Source organism: Orcinus orca, chromosome 3 (assembly GCF_937001465.1).
Source record: "Orcinus orca chromosome 3, mOrcOrc1.1, whole genome shotgun sequence".
NCBI classification, from domain to species: Eukaryota; Metazoa; Chordata; class Mammalia; order Artiodactyla; family Delphinidae; genus Orcinus; species Orcinus orca.
Genome location: NC_064561.1, coordinates 137,520,503 through 137,537,041, shown reverse-complemented (window position 1 = coordinate 137,537,041; position 16,539 = coordinate 137,520,503). Strand labels below are relative to the sequence as shown.

The 16,539-nt window shown below is 37.5% G+C and overlaps 1 protein-coding gene across 5 annotated transcripts in view; it reads left to right on the top strand.

The window, feature by feature from the left end:
* Positions 1-16,539, top strand: part of NDUFAF2 (NADH:ubiquinone oxidoreductase complex assembly factor 2) — a 184,693-nt gene that overhangs the window by 27,127 nt on the left and 141,027 nt on the right. The gene's annotated exons all lie outside the window — the stretch shown is intronic.

Sequence of the window (16,539 nt, the reverse complement as noted above, 5' to 3'; positions counted from 1 at the left end):
TCATTAATAGCACTTCGGCTTTTCTCTGCCCCATTTGAGGCTTTACACTTAGGTAAATCCAGCCTCCAGTCAGACTTGCCAGAGTTTCTGTATGTACTTACTGTTTATTCAAAGGTTATGTTTCAACACGTTCTAAACCATATTAAAAATGCTTTATTCATAAATTAGCTTACTTCATGTTTAAAGTCAATAAATGATATGCAGTTATTGTGTTTGATAAGAAAACACATGGATATCAAAATAAGAATCTTAAGTATCTGTCTCTAATGACAATGAAGTGCAGATAGAGGTAGACTTAACTTCAAATGAGAACACACTGCTTCCTTTAAGTTAGCCCTTTTCATGCTGTTTCTGTCCTCATTTAAGAAGACCTGGGACTCCTACCTGTTCTCTTGCCCTCTGGATTAGAAGTTTTCACCTGACTCCTTGGTTATGATCCATCAGTCTCCTCTGTTAGTCCCATGACCAGTGACCGTAAAACATCTGAAAATATAAAATATTTTGTGAAACCTTTTGTTTTAGTTTATTTTTAAATTAAATCTCTGCTAATATTAATTTAAGAATGATTACAGAATGACAGAGATACAGCTAACAGAGAGTGGGTAATAGAGTAGCTGGAAACTTAGAGCATCGGAATGAGTCAGAGGAACAAAATATTGATGATTCCTGGTCCACTTCTTTTTCTTATTCTTCTGTGAATCATTACCATATTATACCATGGCCTTTTTCTAGCAACAGACTCTCTTTGGGCATCCAGCCACCACATGATACTATTCCTGAAGGTTCTATTCTTATTCTCCTTCCTTGGCAGAAACACCCCAGGGAGGGAGCCAACTTGAGTTCCCCTTTCCCAATTACCTTCTAACTATTTCTCCTATCCCATATTCCCAGTTATTCCCCTCAAGGCTTTTCTCTAATAAGTCCAGATGGACCCAACCTCCTTATACTTCTACTTTTAAGTTATATTTGTCTTTCTATATCTTTAATGAGCTCTGCTTCACATTTGCTTGTGTTTAAAAATGATGGGGAGAATGCAAAGAATGACTTCCCTGTGCAACTTTATTTCTAGAGGGAATACCATTGTGAATACTATACACCAGTACAGACTCGTAATTCATTGTGCCCATGATATCCACTTTCCATTAGTATTTTGTAGGGCTGGCACTGAACTTATTTTTCTCACCTGTGCTGTTCTAGTAGTCTTGTGAGACATTTCAGTCGGTCTTCAAGATAGTGAATCCTTGTTAAATATAGTTGGATTGGAAGTCATATCTGATAAAATACTCTATCCCTTTATTATTATTTTAAAATATTTATTTATTCATTTTTGGCTGCATTGGGTCTTTGTTGCTATGCGCAGGCTTTCTCTAGTTGCGACACGCAGGCTTCTCATTGCGATGGCTTCTCTTTGTTGTGGAGCACGGACTCTAGGCATGTGGGCTTCAGTAGTTGTGGCACGCGGGCTCAGTAGTTGTGGCTCATGGGCTCTAGAGCGCAGGTTCAGTAGCTGTGGCACACGGGCTTAGTTGCTCTGCAGCATGTGGGAACTTCCTGGATCAGGGCTCGAAGCCATGTCCCCTGCATTGGCAGGCGGATTCTTAACCATTGCGCCACCAGGGAAGTCCCTATCACTTTAGATATTTGGAAAATCTCATTACATTGTGATGAATGACTTAATAAATAAAAAGAAGTCAGAATTTCTGTTATTTAACTATAAAATCTTTTTATGTTAGAGACATTTTTCCTTTTGCCTCTTTCCCTTTTAGGTTCTAACCTCAGAATTTATTCTGCTGGCATCCTCAGGCATCATCTGCATCCCCTGATCAGACCGTATACAGTTACCTTATAATGCAGAGGTGTTGCTGGCCCAGTGCCAACCGAGATTATACCTTAAAACAAAATAACAACCTGCTTGCTTACCTACCCTCTAAAGCTGGTATCTCATATTTTCTCTGCAGCTGGACTGAGGATTTAATGAGTTGGGAAAGAATGGAAAGGATTGATAGGAAGACTGTGGTGCAAGTGTAGGATGGTGTAAGCTGACTGCATGGATAAGCTCTGTCCAGAGCTGGCTAGGAAAGCAGTGGGAAAGTACCAAAAAGGACAGTATTGTCAGAAGGTGGAATTGGGACTTATAAAAGAGTAAAAAGGAGTTCATCACCCCATTTCCTTAGTTCACAACTCACAGGATCAGTTATTAACTTTAAATTATCAAATAAGTCTGATTTGTATTTCCTATTCTGTGAATCCTCTCTAGTCATAGTTTAAGATAAGGAATGCAGCTTTAGTTTAGTATGTCACTCACTTCTCTGTCAACTCAAGTGAGGTGGGTATTCAACCCTAACTTCTTTAGAGTCTTAAGTAGTCATATATATATTTTTTTATTCATTCTGATTTAAGATTATAAAAGTCTTGAAAATGTGGTTTTATGTTTCTAAATCTACTACATTTAAATCAATGTATAAGTTCAAGGGCATTGAAATCAGTATACTTTATGGTTCTTTTTTCATCTCAGCATGAATAACTTCAAATTCAGTGAAGTGTTGTTTGGCTATTCTTACCCAAATGGTATACTTATCTGATTCACTCCACTAGTTGCCTATTTTCCCTTTCAGAAATGTCTGTTCTCTCACCAGGAGACTAAAACATTGTGCAGATGTACAGTTGGATACAATGATGCCAATATAATATATGCACTGTTCAATAATTTATTTTGTATCTGGAGTGATGCATCTGTTTCCTTCTTGTGGGAGGGGATTTGAGCTTCATTTCAATGTCATTTTAGGTACTGGTCCAATTTTTCCATCCAGTTAACCAAAAATGAAAATTTCCATCTGTTCAATTGCCATTCAGAGGAATGTTTTATCTCTGAAGCACATTATGACAACTAAAATTGACAGCATAATCTGTTTGACTTTTTTCTCTTTTATTCCCTCTTCAGATTCTCTTGAGCTTTAACAAGAGAGTATTCTTTTTTATAGCTTCCTAAGATTATAGGACTTACTCTTTCTTCTCTCTAGTAACTGTAGACCAGTAGAGTATGAATGGCTGTCCACCATTCACTGCTTTATTATGTATTTTTTTCTGTCCATTTCTGATCCTACAGTAAACATACTTGTTATCATGCTATTAACAGAACAATGCAAACATAGCATTCTCTTTCTATAAGAGTAAATGTCTGGCAGTACTATTTGGCATCCCATTGAACACAGACTCTTTCCAGTTGATGTTTGGAAGATACCATTACAGGCTGATTTTTATTGATCGTTCTGTACTTTAGGAAATTGGCTAAGGAGGCCTTTGGAATATACTGTCTGTAAAGTTTTTAACTCTTTACTTAAAGAACTAAGAATATTGCCTCAAATAAGTTTTATTGCTAAAATGGCAGAAAGATTTCTTTCTGTTATTAATATTTTAATTTAAATTAGCCCCCTCACAAAAAACCCTTTCTACTTATGGACCAGGTAAAAATTTTAGGTGCAGTGAATTAAACAAGGTCCTGTCTCGCAAATGAAAGGTTATATCCTTGAAGCAGCATGATCAGGTTACAATAATTTTTGTAACAATGTAAAATAGACATAGCAATACCCTAAAACTTCAGCTCTGCTAAGCCCCAGAAAAAAATTATTCTAGATAGCTGGGTTTCTTCATAGTGTCTGCGTTGATAATAAACATCTCTGGCACCCTGTACCCTTTCTTGTCTTCTTGAAGATATTATATGATGGTTTATATTATAGTAATGACCACCACTTACTTTTCTATCCTGTAAAATATTTGTGCCCTCATAGCTCTTTTGAGGTATATTGGGTAGTTTTCATCTATGTTGTTTATCCTTCATGCCTGTGTTCACTGAGTTTTTCTGTTCTTACTGTTTTTTATTTTTTTCTCTTTTCCCATGCTCTTGGCTTACACATATCCCTTTTACCTTCCTATGTCTATGTACCTTCCTATAGCAAACATGATCTCCTGTGGATCAAATCAAATGAGTAAGTTAGAGTACTATATACCAATGATATATTATGCTACTGAATGTAAAGAATAATACTTTAAAACTGAAACTGATGGGTTCTTATTGTACAAAATCTTTTATATAATGGATAACCAACTGTAGACTACTCAATATATGGAGTATTTCAAAAGCTGTGATTGTGAAATCAAGTGGAATATCACATAAGGGAGTAAAAGAGCATTCTTGAGAGTGTTAAACATCAGAACTAAAAGATTTCATATCTTAGATTTTTTTAGCTATAATAATATGAAAATTTATATATGCTTTTGTGTATTTATGGGAGGCCGAGTAAATTTAAATCTAGTATTTGAGTTCCTTGGGATCTCGTGATCCTAGAAATTCTCCTATTAAACTGTTATTGGTGTCTCAGCTTCACTGGGAATGCTTTAATTTGTCACAGTCTACCCTATGGACAGTTTTCTTGGAGAAATGTAACTAGTTGGCATTTAAGACATAGTCACATCATTTGAAGGATTATAATTTCTTGTCATTTTAGGACTAGATGTTCATTCTTTTTTTTAATTTTTAAATTTTATTTTATTTAATTTTTGTACAGCAGGTTCTTATTAGTTATCCATTTTATACATATTAGTGTATACAGGTCAATCCCAATCTCCCAGTTCATCACCCCCCCCACCCCCCTGCCACATTCCCCCCTTGGTGTCCATACGTTTGTTCTCTACATCTGTGTCTCAAATTCTGCCCTGCAAACTGGTTTGTCTGTACCATTTTTCTGGGTTCCACATATATGTGGTAATATACGATATTTGTTTTTCTCTTTCTGACTTACTTCACTCTGTATGACAGTCTCTAGATCCATCCACATCTCTACAAATGACCCATTTCGTTCCTTTCTGTGACTGAGTAATGTTCTATTGTATATATATACCACATCTTCTTTATCCATTCGTCTGTTGATGGGCATTGAGGTTGCTTCCATGACCTGGCTATTGTAAATAGTGCTGCAATGAACATTGGGATGTATGTGTCTTTTTGAATTATGGTTTTCTCTGGGTATATGCCCAGTAGTGGGATTGCTGGGTCATACAATAATTCTATTTTTAGTTTTTTAAGGAACCTCCATACTGTTCTCCATAGGGGCTGTATCAATTTACATTCCCACCAACAGTGCAAGAGGGGGTCCTTTCCTCCACCCTCTCCAGCATTTGTTGTTTGTAGATTTTCTGATGATGCTCATTCTAACTGGTGTGAGGTGATACCTCACTGTAGTTTTGATTTGCATTTCTCTAATAATTAGTGATGTTGAGCATCTTTTCAGGTGCTTCTTGGCCATCTATATGTCTTTGGAGAAATGTCTATTTAGGTCTTCTGCCCGTTCTTGGATTGGGTTTTTTTTTTTTTTTTTTTAATATTCAGCTGCATGAGCTGTTTATATATTTAGGAGAGTAATCCTTTGTCCGTTGATTCGTTTGCATATATTTTCTCCCATTCTGAAGGTTGTCTTTTCGTCCTGTTTGTAGTTTCCTTTGCTTTGCAAAAGCTTTTAAGTTTCATTATGTCCCATTTGTTTATTTTTGTTTTTATTTCCATTACTCTAGGAGGTGGATCAAAAAAGATCTTGCTGTGAGTTATGTCAAAGAGTGTTTTTCCTGTGTTTTCCTCTAAGAGTTTTGTAGTGTTTGGTCTTACATCTAAGTCTTTAATCCATTTGGAGTTTATTTTTATGTATGGTGTTAGGTAGTGTTCTAATTTCATTCTTTTAAATGTAGCTGTCCAGTTTTGCCAGCACTACTTATTGAAGAGACTGTCTTTTCTCCATTCTTTTTTTTTTTTTTTTTTTCCAGTATGGATCCCAGAGTTCAGCACTAACAGCTTCATTCATATGAATTTACCTTCTAAGATTTTTTTTTTTTTAATTAATTAATTTATTTATTTATTGCTGTGTTGGGTCTTCATTTCTGTGCGAGGGCTTTCTCTAGTTGTGGCAAGCGGAGACCACTCTTCATCACGGTGCACGGGCCTCTCACTATCGCGGCCTCTCTTGTTGCGGAGCACAGGCTCCAGACGCGCAGGCTCAGTAACTGTGGCTCACGGGCCCAGTTGCTCCGCGGCATGTGGGATCTTCCCAGACCAGGGCTCGAACCCGTGTCCCCTGCATTGGCAGGCAGATTCTCAACCACTGCACCACCAGGGAAGCCCTCTCCATTCTATGTCCTTACCTCCTTTGTCATAGATTAGTTGACCATAGGTGCATGGGTTTATCTCTGGGCTTTCTATCCAGTTGCATTGATCTATATTTCTGTTTTTGTGCCAGTACCATACTGTCTTGATTACTGTAGCTTTGTAGTGTAATCTGAAGTCAGGGAGTCCAATTCCTCCAGCTCCATATTTTTCTGTCAAGACTGCTTTGGCTATTCGAGGTCTTTTGTGTCTCCATACAAATTTTAAGTTTTTTTTTTTTTTTGCATTACGCAGGCCTCTCACTGTTGTGGCCTCTCCCGTTGAGAAGCACAGGCTCCGGACGTGCAGGCTCAGCGGCCATAGCTCACGGGCCTAGCTGCTCCGCGGCATGTGGGATCTTCCCGGACCGGGGCACGAACCTGTGTCCCCTGCATCGGCAAGCGGACTCTCAACCACTGTGCCACCAGGGAAGCCCAATTTTAAGTTTTTTTGTTCTAGTTCTGTAAAAAATGCATTGGTAATTTGATAGGGATTGCATTGAATCTGTAGATTGCTTTGAGTAGTATAGTCATTTTCACAATATTGATTCTTCCAATCCAAGAACATGGTATGTCTCTCCATCTGTTTGTATCATCTTTAATTTCTTTCATCAGTGTCTTATAATTTTCTGCATACAGGTCTTTTGTCTCCCTTGGTAGGTTTCTTCCTAGGTATTTTATTATTTTTGTTGCAATGGCAAATGGGAGTGTTTCCTTAATTTCTCTTTCATATTTTTCATCATTAGTGTATAGAAATGCAAGAGGTTTCTAGGCGTTAATTTTGTATCATGCAATGTTACCAAATTCATTGATTAGCTGTAGTAGTGTTCTGGTGGCATCTTTAGGATTCTCTATGTATAGTATCATGTCATCTGCAAACAGTGACAGTTTTACAGGAATACTTCAATTTGTATTTCTTTTATTTCTTTTTCTTCTCTGATTGCTGTGGCTAGGACCTCCAAAACTGTGTTGAATAATAGTGGTGAGAGTGGACATCCTTGTCTTGTTCCTGATCTTAGAGGAAATGCTTTTAGTTTTTCACCACTGAGAATGATGTTTGCTGTGGGTTTGTCATATATGGCCTTTATTATGTTGAGGTAGGTTCCCTCTGTGCCCACTTTCTGGAGAGTTTTTATCATAAATGTGTGTTGAATTTTGTCAAAAGCTTTTTCTGCATCTATTGAGATGATCATATGGTTTTTTCCTTCAATTTGTTAATATCGTGTTTCACATTGATTTGCATATATTGAAGAATCCTTGCATCCCTGGGATAAATCCCACTTGATCATGGTGTATGATCCTTTTAATGTGTTGTTGGATTCTGTTTGCTAGTTTTTTGTTGAGGAGTTTTGCATCTATGTTCATCAGTGATATTGGTCTGTAGTTTTCTTTCTTTGTGACATCTTTGTCTGGTTTTGGTATCAGGGTGATGGTGGCCTCGTAGAATGAGTTTGGGAGTCTTCCTTCCTCTACTTTATTTTGGAAGAGTTTGAGAAGGATAAGTGTTAGCTTTTCTCTAAATGTTTGATAGAATTCGGCTGTGAAGCCATCTGGTCCTGGGCTTTTGTTTGGTGGAAGATTTTTAATCGCAGTCTCAATTTCAGTTCTTGTGATTGGTCTGTTTATATTTTCTCTCTCTTCCTGGTTCAGTCTCGGAAGGTTGTGCTTTTCTAAGAATTTGTGCATTTCTTCCAGGTTGTCCATTTTATTGGCATATAGTTGCTTGTAGTAATCTCTCATGATCCTTTGTGTTTCTGCAGTGCCAGTTGTTACTTCTCCCTTTTCATATCTAATTCTACTGAGTTGAGTCTTCTCCCTTTTTTTCCTGATGAGTCTGGCTAATAGTTTATCAATTTTGTTTATCTTCTCAAAGAACCAGCTTTTAGTTTTATTGATCTTTGCTGTTGTTTTCTTTGTTTCTATTTCATTTATTTCTGCTCTGATCTTTATGATTTCCCTCCTTCTGCTAACTTTGGGTTTTGTTTGTTCTTTCTCTAGTTCCTTTAGGTGTAAGTTTAGACTGTTTATTTGAGATTTTTCTGTTTCTTGAGGTAGACTTGTATTGCTATAAACTTCCCTCTTAGAACTGCTTTTGCTGCATCCCATAGGTTTTGGATCGTCATGTTTTCATTGTCATTTGTCTCTAGGTATTTTTTGATTTCCTCTTTGATTTCTTCAGCGATCTTGGTTATTTAATATTGTATTGTTTAGCCTCCATGTGTTTTTGTTTTTTACATTTTTCCCCTGTAATTGATTTCTAGTCTCATAGCATTGTGCTCAGAAAAGATGCTTGATATGATTTCAATTTTCTTAAATTTTCTGAGGCTTGATGTGACCCAAGATGTGATCTATCCTGGAGAATGTTCCGTGCGCACTTGAGAAGAAGTGTAATCTGTTTGGGGATGGAATGTCCTATAAATATCAATTAAATATATCTGGTGTATTGTGTCATTTAAAGCTTTTGTTTCCTTATTAATTTTCTGTTTGGATGATCTGTCCATTGGTGTAAGGGAGGTGTTAAAGTCCCCCACTATTATTGTGTTACTGTAGACTTCCACTTTTATAGCTGTTAGCAGTTGCCTTATGTATTGAAGTGCTCCTATGTTGGGTTCATATATATTTATAATTGTTATATCTTCTTCTTGGATTGATGTGTTGATCATTATGTGTGTCCTTCCTTGTCTCTTGTAACATTCTTCATTTTAAAGTCTATTTTAACTGATATGAGTATTGGTACTCCAGCTTTCTTTGATTTCCATTTGCATGGAATATCTTTTGCCATCCCCTCACTTTCAGTCTGTATGTGTCCGTAGGTCTGAAGTGGGTCTCTTGTAGACAGCATATATATGGGTCTTGTTTTTGTATCCATTCAGCAAGCCTGTGTCTTTTGGTTGGAGCACTTAATCCATTCACGTTTAAGGTAATTATCGATATGTATGTTCCTATGACCATTTCCTTAATTGTTTTGGGTTTGTTTTTGTAGGCCTTTTTCTTCTCTTGTGTTTCCCAATTAGAGAAGTTCCTTTAACATTTGTTGTAGAGATGGTTTGGTGGTGCTGAATTCTCTTAGCTTTTGCTTGCCTGTAAAAGCTCTTGATTTCTCTATCAAATCTGAATGAGATCCTGCTGGGTAGAGTAATCTTGGTTGTAGGTTCTTCCCTTTCATCACTTTAAATATGTCATGCCACTCCCTTCTGGCTTGTAGAGTTTGTGCTGAGAAATCAGCTGTTAACCTTATGGGAGTTCCCTTGTATGTTATTTGTCATTTTTCCCTTGCTGCTTTCAATAATTTTTCTTTGTCTTTAATTTTTGCCAATTTGATTACTATGTGTCTTGGCATGTTTCTCCTTGGGTTTATCCTGTATGGGACTTTCTGCACTTCCTGGACCTGGGTGGCTATTTCCTTAACCATGTTAGGGAAGTTTTTGACTATAATCTCTTCAAATATTTTCTCTGGTCCTTTCTCTCTCTTCTCCTTCTGGGACCCCTATAATGCGAATGTTGTTGTGTTTATTGTTGTCCCAGAGGTGTCTTAGGCTGTCTTCATTTATTTTCATTCTTTTTTCTTTATTCTGTTCAGCAGCAGTGAATTCCACCATTCTGTCTTCCAGGTCACTTATCCATTCTTCTGCCTCAGTTATTCTGGTATTGATTCCTTCTATTGTAATTTTCATTTCAGTTATTGTATTGTTCATCTCTGTTTGTTTGTTCTTTAATTCTTCTAGGTCTTTGTGAAACATTTCTTGCATCTTCTCGATCTTTGCCTCCATTCTTTTTCCGATGTCCTGGATCATCTTCACTATTATTGTTCAGAATTCTTTTTCTGGAAGATTGCCTATCTGCATTTCATTTAGCTGTTTTTCTGGGGTTTTATCTTGTTCCTTCATCTGGTACACAATCCTCTGCCTTTTCTTCTTGTATATCTTTCTGTTAATGTGGTTTTTGTTCCACAGGCTGCAGGATTGTAGTTTTTCTTGCTTCTGCTCTCTGCCCTCTGGTGGATGAGGCTATCTCTAGATGTTCATATTTTAAGAGAATTTTAAACCTCTCTCCTTAATCACCTAAAAATAAAAGAAGGGAAGGGAGAGAAGAAATGGAGAATTAGGGAGAGAGAGGGAAAAAAGGAAAAGAAAAAAGAGAGAAGGAAGGAGTGATAAGGGAAGGAATAAAAGGGTTGGATTCAGGTCCTTGACTTAACTCACAGTCTTGTGGAAAAAATCAGTCATAATAAGAGTAGGAAAAAATTGCTATGGGAATTCAGAAGTTGTACGTCTAACTATTTCTTTCAATGCTGGGAAAGACTGAAAAAAAAACCAAGTTGTGGTTCTTGAAAACAAAGTAAGAAGTTTTTAATAGAAGAAGGAAGGGATGCAGTTAGAGATGTGTTCTGGGAAGAAGAAATGGTGTGAATTGGTTCTGTACCTACAGATACTCACATACTGATTTTGTTTGTTAGTCTAGTACCTAAGAACTTATAGTATGAAATCTAAATGTTATTCAGTAAGTATATATTTATAGGATATTTTACACACAGCAGTGTACTAGGGGATATGGAAGATATGAAAAATAAGTCAGATCCAATTTTGTCCTCACAAGCTCTCTGATACAATTGGCAAGCTTTAAGGATGGGCACCCAACTAGTCCTGGATTTGAATCCTAGCTCAACCACTCAGTCCTTTTATGATTCACTGACAAATATTTGTTGAGCACCTACTATGTTCCTGGTATTATTTGAAGTTCTGAGATACTGTGGTAAGCAAGATGTAAAAGTTACGGTTTTCTCGTGGTATTTTAATTTTTCCACCAGGTTTATTGAGATATAATTGACATAGAACATTGTGTGAGTTTAAAGTGTATAACATTATGATTTGACACATAAATGTATTGGGAAATGATTACCACAATAGGATTAGTTAACACTCCATCACATTACATAATTACTTATTTTTTTGTAGTGAGAACATTTAAGATCTACTTTCTTAGCAATTTTCAAGTATATAATATAGTATTGATAACTCTGCTGTACATTAAGTTCCCAGAACATTCATCTTACAACTGGAAGTTTATACTTCGTCCAACATGTTCCATTTTCCCCATCCACCAGTCCCTGGCAATCACCATTCTACTCTGTTTCTATGAGTTTGGCTTTTTTAGATTCCATATATTAATTGAGATCATGCAGTATCTTTTTCTGCCTGACTTATTTCACTTAGCATAATGCCCTTAAGGACCATCAGTGTTGTTGCAAATGGCAGGATTTCCTTCTTTATCATGACTGAATAATATGTCATTGAATATATATGTACTACATCTTTTTTATTCATTCATCCATCAATGGACACTTAAGATTGTTTCCATATCTTGGCTAATGCTGCAGTAAACATGGGAGTACAGATAACTCTTTGAGATACTCATTTCATTTCCTTTGGATATATACCCTGAAGTAGAATTGCTGGATCACATGGTAATTCTATTTTTAATTTTTTGAGGAATCTCCATATTGTTTTCCACAGTGGCTGCACCAATTTACATTCCCACCAACAATGCACAAGGGTTCCCTTTTCTCCACATCCTTGCCAACATTTGTTACCCCTTGTCTTTTTGAAACTAACCGGTGTGAGATGTCATGGCATTCTGATTTTAGAAGAGGGAGGCACAAAATAAACAAATAGATAAACAATATTCTATCAGATAATGAGAAATGCCATTATGAAATGAACTGGGGTGGGCTTCCCTGGTGGCGCAGTGGTTGAGAGTCCGCCTGCCGATGCAGGGGACACGGGTTAGTGCCCCGGTCCGGGAAGATCCCACATGCCGCGGAGCAGCTGCGCCCGTGAGCCATGGCCGCTGAGCCTGCGCGTCCAGAGCTCCGGATGCCTGTTGCTCCACAACGGGAGAGGCCACAACAGTGAGAGGCCCGCGTATCGCCAAAAAAAAAAAAAAAAAAAAAAAAAAGAAATGAACTGGGGTATGTGATAAGCAAGGCAGGGACAGGGACATGTGGATTTTGCTTTTTGACTGAATGATCAGAAAAGGTCCTAAAGCAGGAGTGGTTTTCTCTTCCGGCTTATGGATAGACTGTAGCGAGCAAAGGGGAGAGTAATATGAAATGAGATCAGAAGTATCTAAGGCAAGATCAAATGGTAATGAGTTTGGTTTTTATTCTAATTATATTTGGAAGCTCTTGAAAGATTTTAAGCAAGTTTCCCTGCTCAAAATATAATGGCATGATAGGATTTGCCTTTTATTTAGCCTTTCAGTTTTTTAAAAAATCCTTTTTGTTTTGTTTTATAAAATTTGATGTCCAAAATGGAAATAGAGAATGAGTTATACCATTTGACTTTTCTGTTTAATCTAGAAAACCAAGAATACAAAATAAAATTGATATTGGTTAGTAATCTCAATGGTAATAGTGTCTTCCCTATGAGGCTGAGTGTTCCTTGAAGATAGATGTTATATCTTATTCATTTTTGTATCCCCAGCCTCTTAATATTGGTAACTGGCACTTTTTTTTTTTTGCGGTACGCGGGCCTCTCACTGTTGTGGCCTCTCCCGTTGTGGAGCACAGGCTCTGGACGCGCAGGCTCAGCGGCCATGGCTTACGGGCTTAGCCGCTCCGCGGCATGTGGGATCTTTCCGGAGTGGGGCACGAACCCGTGTGCCCTGCATCGGTAGGCGGACTCTCAACCACTGCGCCACCAGGGAAGCCCCGGTAACTGATACTTTTACAGGCAAATCACTTGGTGCCTGTGGAAGAACACATAGGGTCTAAGTGATTGAGTACCACCAGCCATGGAGAGAGACACACAAAGAGCTGTTTCAGATCAAAGACACGTTAAAATTTAAAGCTTTTCTGAGATAAGGTGGGTTTCCCATAGCACTGAACCCGAAATAGTCCAGTCAAGTCCCTAGGTCATCCTTTATTTCAGACACTGGAATACTAATCCTTTATGGCTATAAAATGTCTTTTATCTCAATAGGACTTCACCATTTATTCTTTTAATTAGAAAACTGTATTTAACCATAATTAATCATTCCTGAAGATGTGTCTAGAGAGTATACTGGAGTCAGGGTATTACCATCTAGTTAGTTAATATTCTATTCTAATAGAAACATGACCTTTTATTTATTTAAACTGAATGATCATTTAGGTTAAAGCATTTGACTCATCAGAACTTACAAAAATACTAGTAACACTAAGTGTCTGGTTTTGAAATAATACAGTAGAAAGAAGCCGTCAATCAGTGTTTAGTTCCTGAGGAACTGAGGTTACCATTTCTCAAACCTTGATAAATGGTACTACTAAGAGCAGTCTTTGTAAGAAAGGTTAATAAGCATGTGTACACAAATAACAAAGGTATTTATGTACATTTTTATTTAATAGTGCTTAAAATTTTTATGGCACTTTACAGCCTTCAGAACATTTCATTTACACCTTATTCCTCTTGATATTCAAAATGACCTCTCAAGATCTTAGAAAAGTTGCTTACATTCACTGACCCTCAGTTTCATTACCTATAAAATTAGGATGATTCCACCTATCTTAAAGCATCTGTGAATAGTAACTGAGTATGTAAAGAAGTACCTGCCTCTCTTGGTATGTAGAAAGTGATCAATAAATAGTAGTCAGTATTATTATCATCACTTTCATCATTACATTCATGAAACATTTTAGGCACATATTGGCTAGTTGACTTAGCTCATAAGTGACAGAATCAGGATGTGAACATAGGTACTTCTCATTCCAAAGCTAATGGTCATCTCTTTCTATTATTATCTTGTCCATAGAGGCAGATAATATTAAGTCTGTAGAGAAAATAGCATTAAAGAGGGCGGTGAAAGATAGGTTGCATTTGTAGCATCCAAGGCTTTTTATGAACTACCTTTATTATCTCTCACCAGTTTTTCAAATTTTATTATTTATTTCCCTAAGTATGTCTTCTACTTGAGCTTCTTCATTCCTACTGTTTGCATCTTTCTACATTATCATTTCTACATGTCATATGCATATTTTTATGGGGTCTTCACTACTAATCCATACATTTTATAATTATCTTCATGGTTTCTAGTGATTCCCTATATTTTGTTAAAAGTCTCTAGCAGTGTTTTCAGATCACAGGGTATTCTTAGGTTTTACAAGATAGAAGTATGCCAAAGCCAATACAGTTGAGGAACAATTTGTTCAATAGAGTTACATAGATTACCTAACAAAACACAGAACTTCTTGGGCTTTTTATTTGCTGTTGTGCACTGAGAATCTCCAGGAGGGAAGGTGGGTATATAGTGGGCAGGATATAGTATCATCTCCTAAATTAATTTGGCCAAGGAATCCTTTTTTTTTCTTTCCCCCGCTAGAGCATTTCTAGAGATTAATTTCATTGGGACACACAGATCTACAGCAATGATTGCCAGAAAACTCTGGACCCATTATATCAGAATTGGTTAGGGTTTTTTAAGTTCCAGGATTCCTAGGACTCACCCCAGTCCTATTAAAACAGAATCTTGGAGAAGGGAGGTAAAATGTCTCCTAGTTTTTCTTTTCCCATCTCTTAAATGATTGGGCTAACTGGAGTTCTTTTCCCAGCTGTCTACTAGTCTTACTGTACATCTTCTTCAAGCCATGGAATTCACTCACATGGCTTCAGTACTCATTGTTCTAAAACATATTAGATCCATTCCCCCTATTTTCTGACTTTAGACAGAAACAACAGCATACTGAACAATTCCTATGAGATACTTCAATGAGACCTCACACTCAGAATGTTAAAAGTGAGACTAATTATTCCCTTCCTCTAAACAAGAACTAAAAATTGCTTTTCCTCTAGTATTTTCTCTCTTAGCAAATGATGCCTACCCTCTATCTAGATATCCAAGTTAGAAACCCGAGAGTCAGTTTTCTCCCTTATTCCCAGTATCCTTTCAGTTACCAGGCCTGCCAATTATACTTTCTAAATAGTTCTTAAAGTGGAAGGCCACTTCTTTCTACCATCAGTACCTCTACCCCAGTCTAGGCCCTGTCACTTCTCTCCTGAACTACAGCTGCATCTTGATTTTCTACGTCCAACCTTTTCTCCTCTAATCCAGGCTCCACACTACAGTCTTAATGATATTCCTACATTTCAAATCTGATTATAGCACTGTGTTGCTTTAATCAGTGACTTCATACCACCCTAGGATTAAGTCCAAGATGCTGAACTTAAGAGGCCTTTCACAGAATCGGGACCCTGCCTCTCTGACGAGCATTATCTCACTCCATTCTTCCCCTTACTCTCTACTATAGCCTTTAGCCCACGAGAGACTTTTCTGTTCCTTCTCTGTGTATCATTCCGTGCCTTTATACATGTTTCCCTCGCCCCTAACTGCCGTCTCCTTCTTCTCTCCTTTCTGCCTCTAACCTTTCCATCAGCTAAGTATTCATCCTTTACTTTTCATTTAAATACATCTTCCCCAAGGAGATCTTCCTTATTTTCTGGACCACGTCAGAATCCTTTGCTCTTCATTGTTATTACGTATCTTATTGTAGTGGTTGTTCATTGTGAGCCTACTGTGGCTGATGCTGCTATTTACCTCCCACTAGACATTCATTCCTTCTTTCTTAGCAATAAGAATTCTTATTTTTAGCTGGGCACATTGCTGCATAACAATGACTATATTCTCTCTTTTCCTTTACAGCTCCATTTGCCTTATGATTAATTCTTAGGAAATGAGATAAGTTGAGTGTGATTTCTGAAAACTATCATTAAAGGGAAGGCACATACTCTTCTTTGCCCCTTCCCTTTTCTCCTTCTGCTGACTAGTATGTGAATGTGCTGACTGGCACTTGAGTAGCCATACTGGGTCATGAAGTGGCACTGAGGACAACAGAGCAGCCAGATAGAAGGGACCTGCATTCCTTATGACTGTAGTTTACTACCATATCAGCCCTGGACTCTTGGCTTCCATATTTCCTTTATGTGGGGAAAAAAATAAGCTTCCATCTTTTTTTAAGCTAGTGTTACTTACTCCAGTGTGAATTTTTACTCTGATATAGCTGCTTTTCATCTGAGCCTCTTCTTGTGTTTGGATAATTCTGTACCTTATGAGTCTTACTAGGAGGCAGAGCCCCTCTCACAGTAGAAAAGTTGTGTAATCACTCCATCAGCTTCCCTTGTAGCTGGGGTATGATGTACGATCTAGACTTAACCGAACTGAAGTGTCTGTCTCACTTTTGAATTCATGCGTTAGTGATACAAATAAGTGGAGGCAACAGTGAATTCTTCCTGGCAGTGGCTATAGTAGGTAGAACTTTGGGGGCGGGTGGCAATAGAACTTTCAGGTTGGAGGTGCCATCCTTTGTTTAGGGCCAGTGAG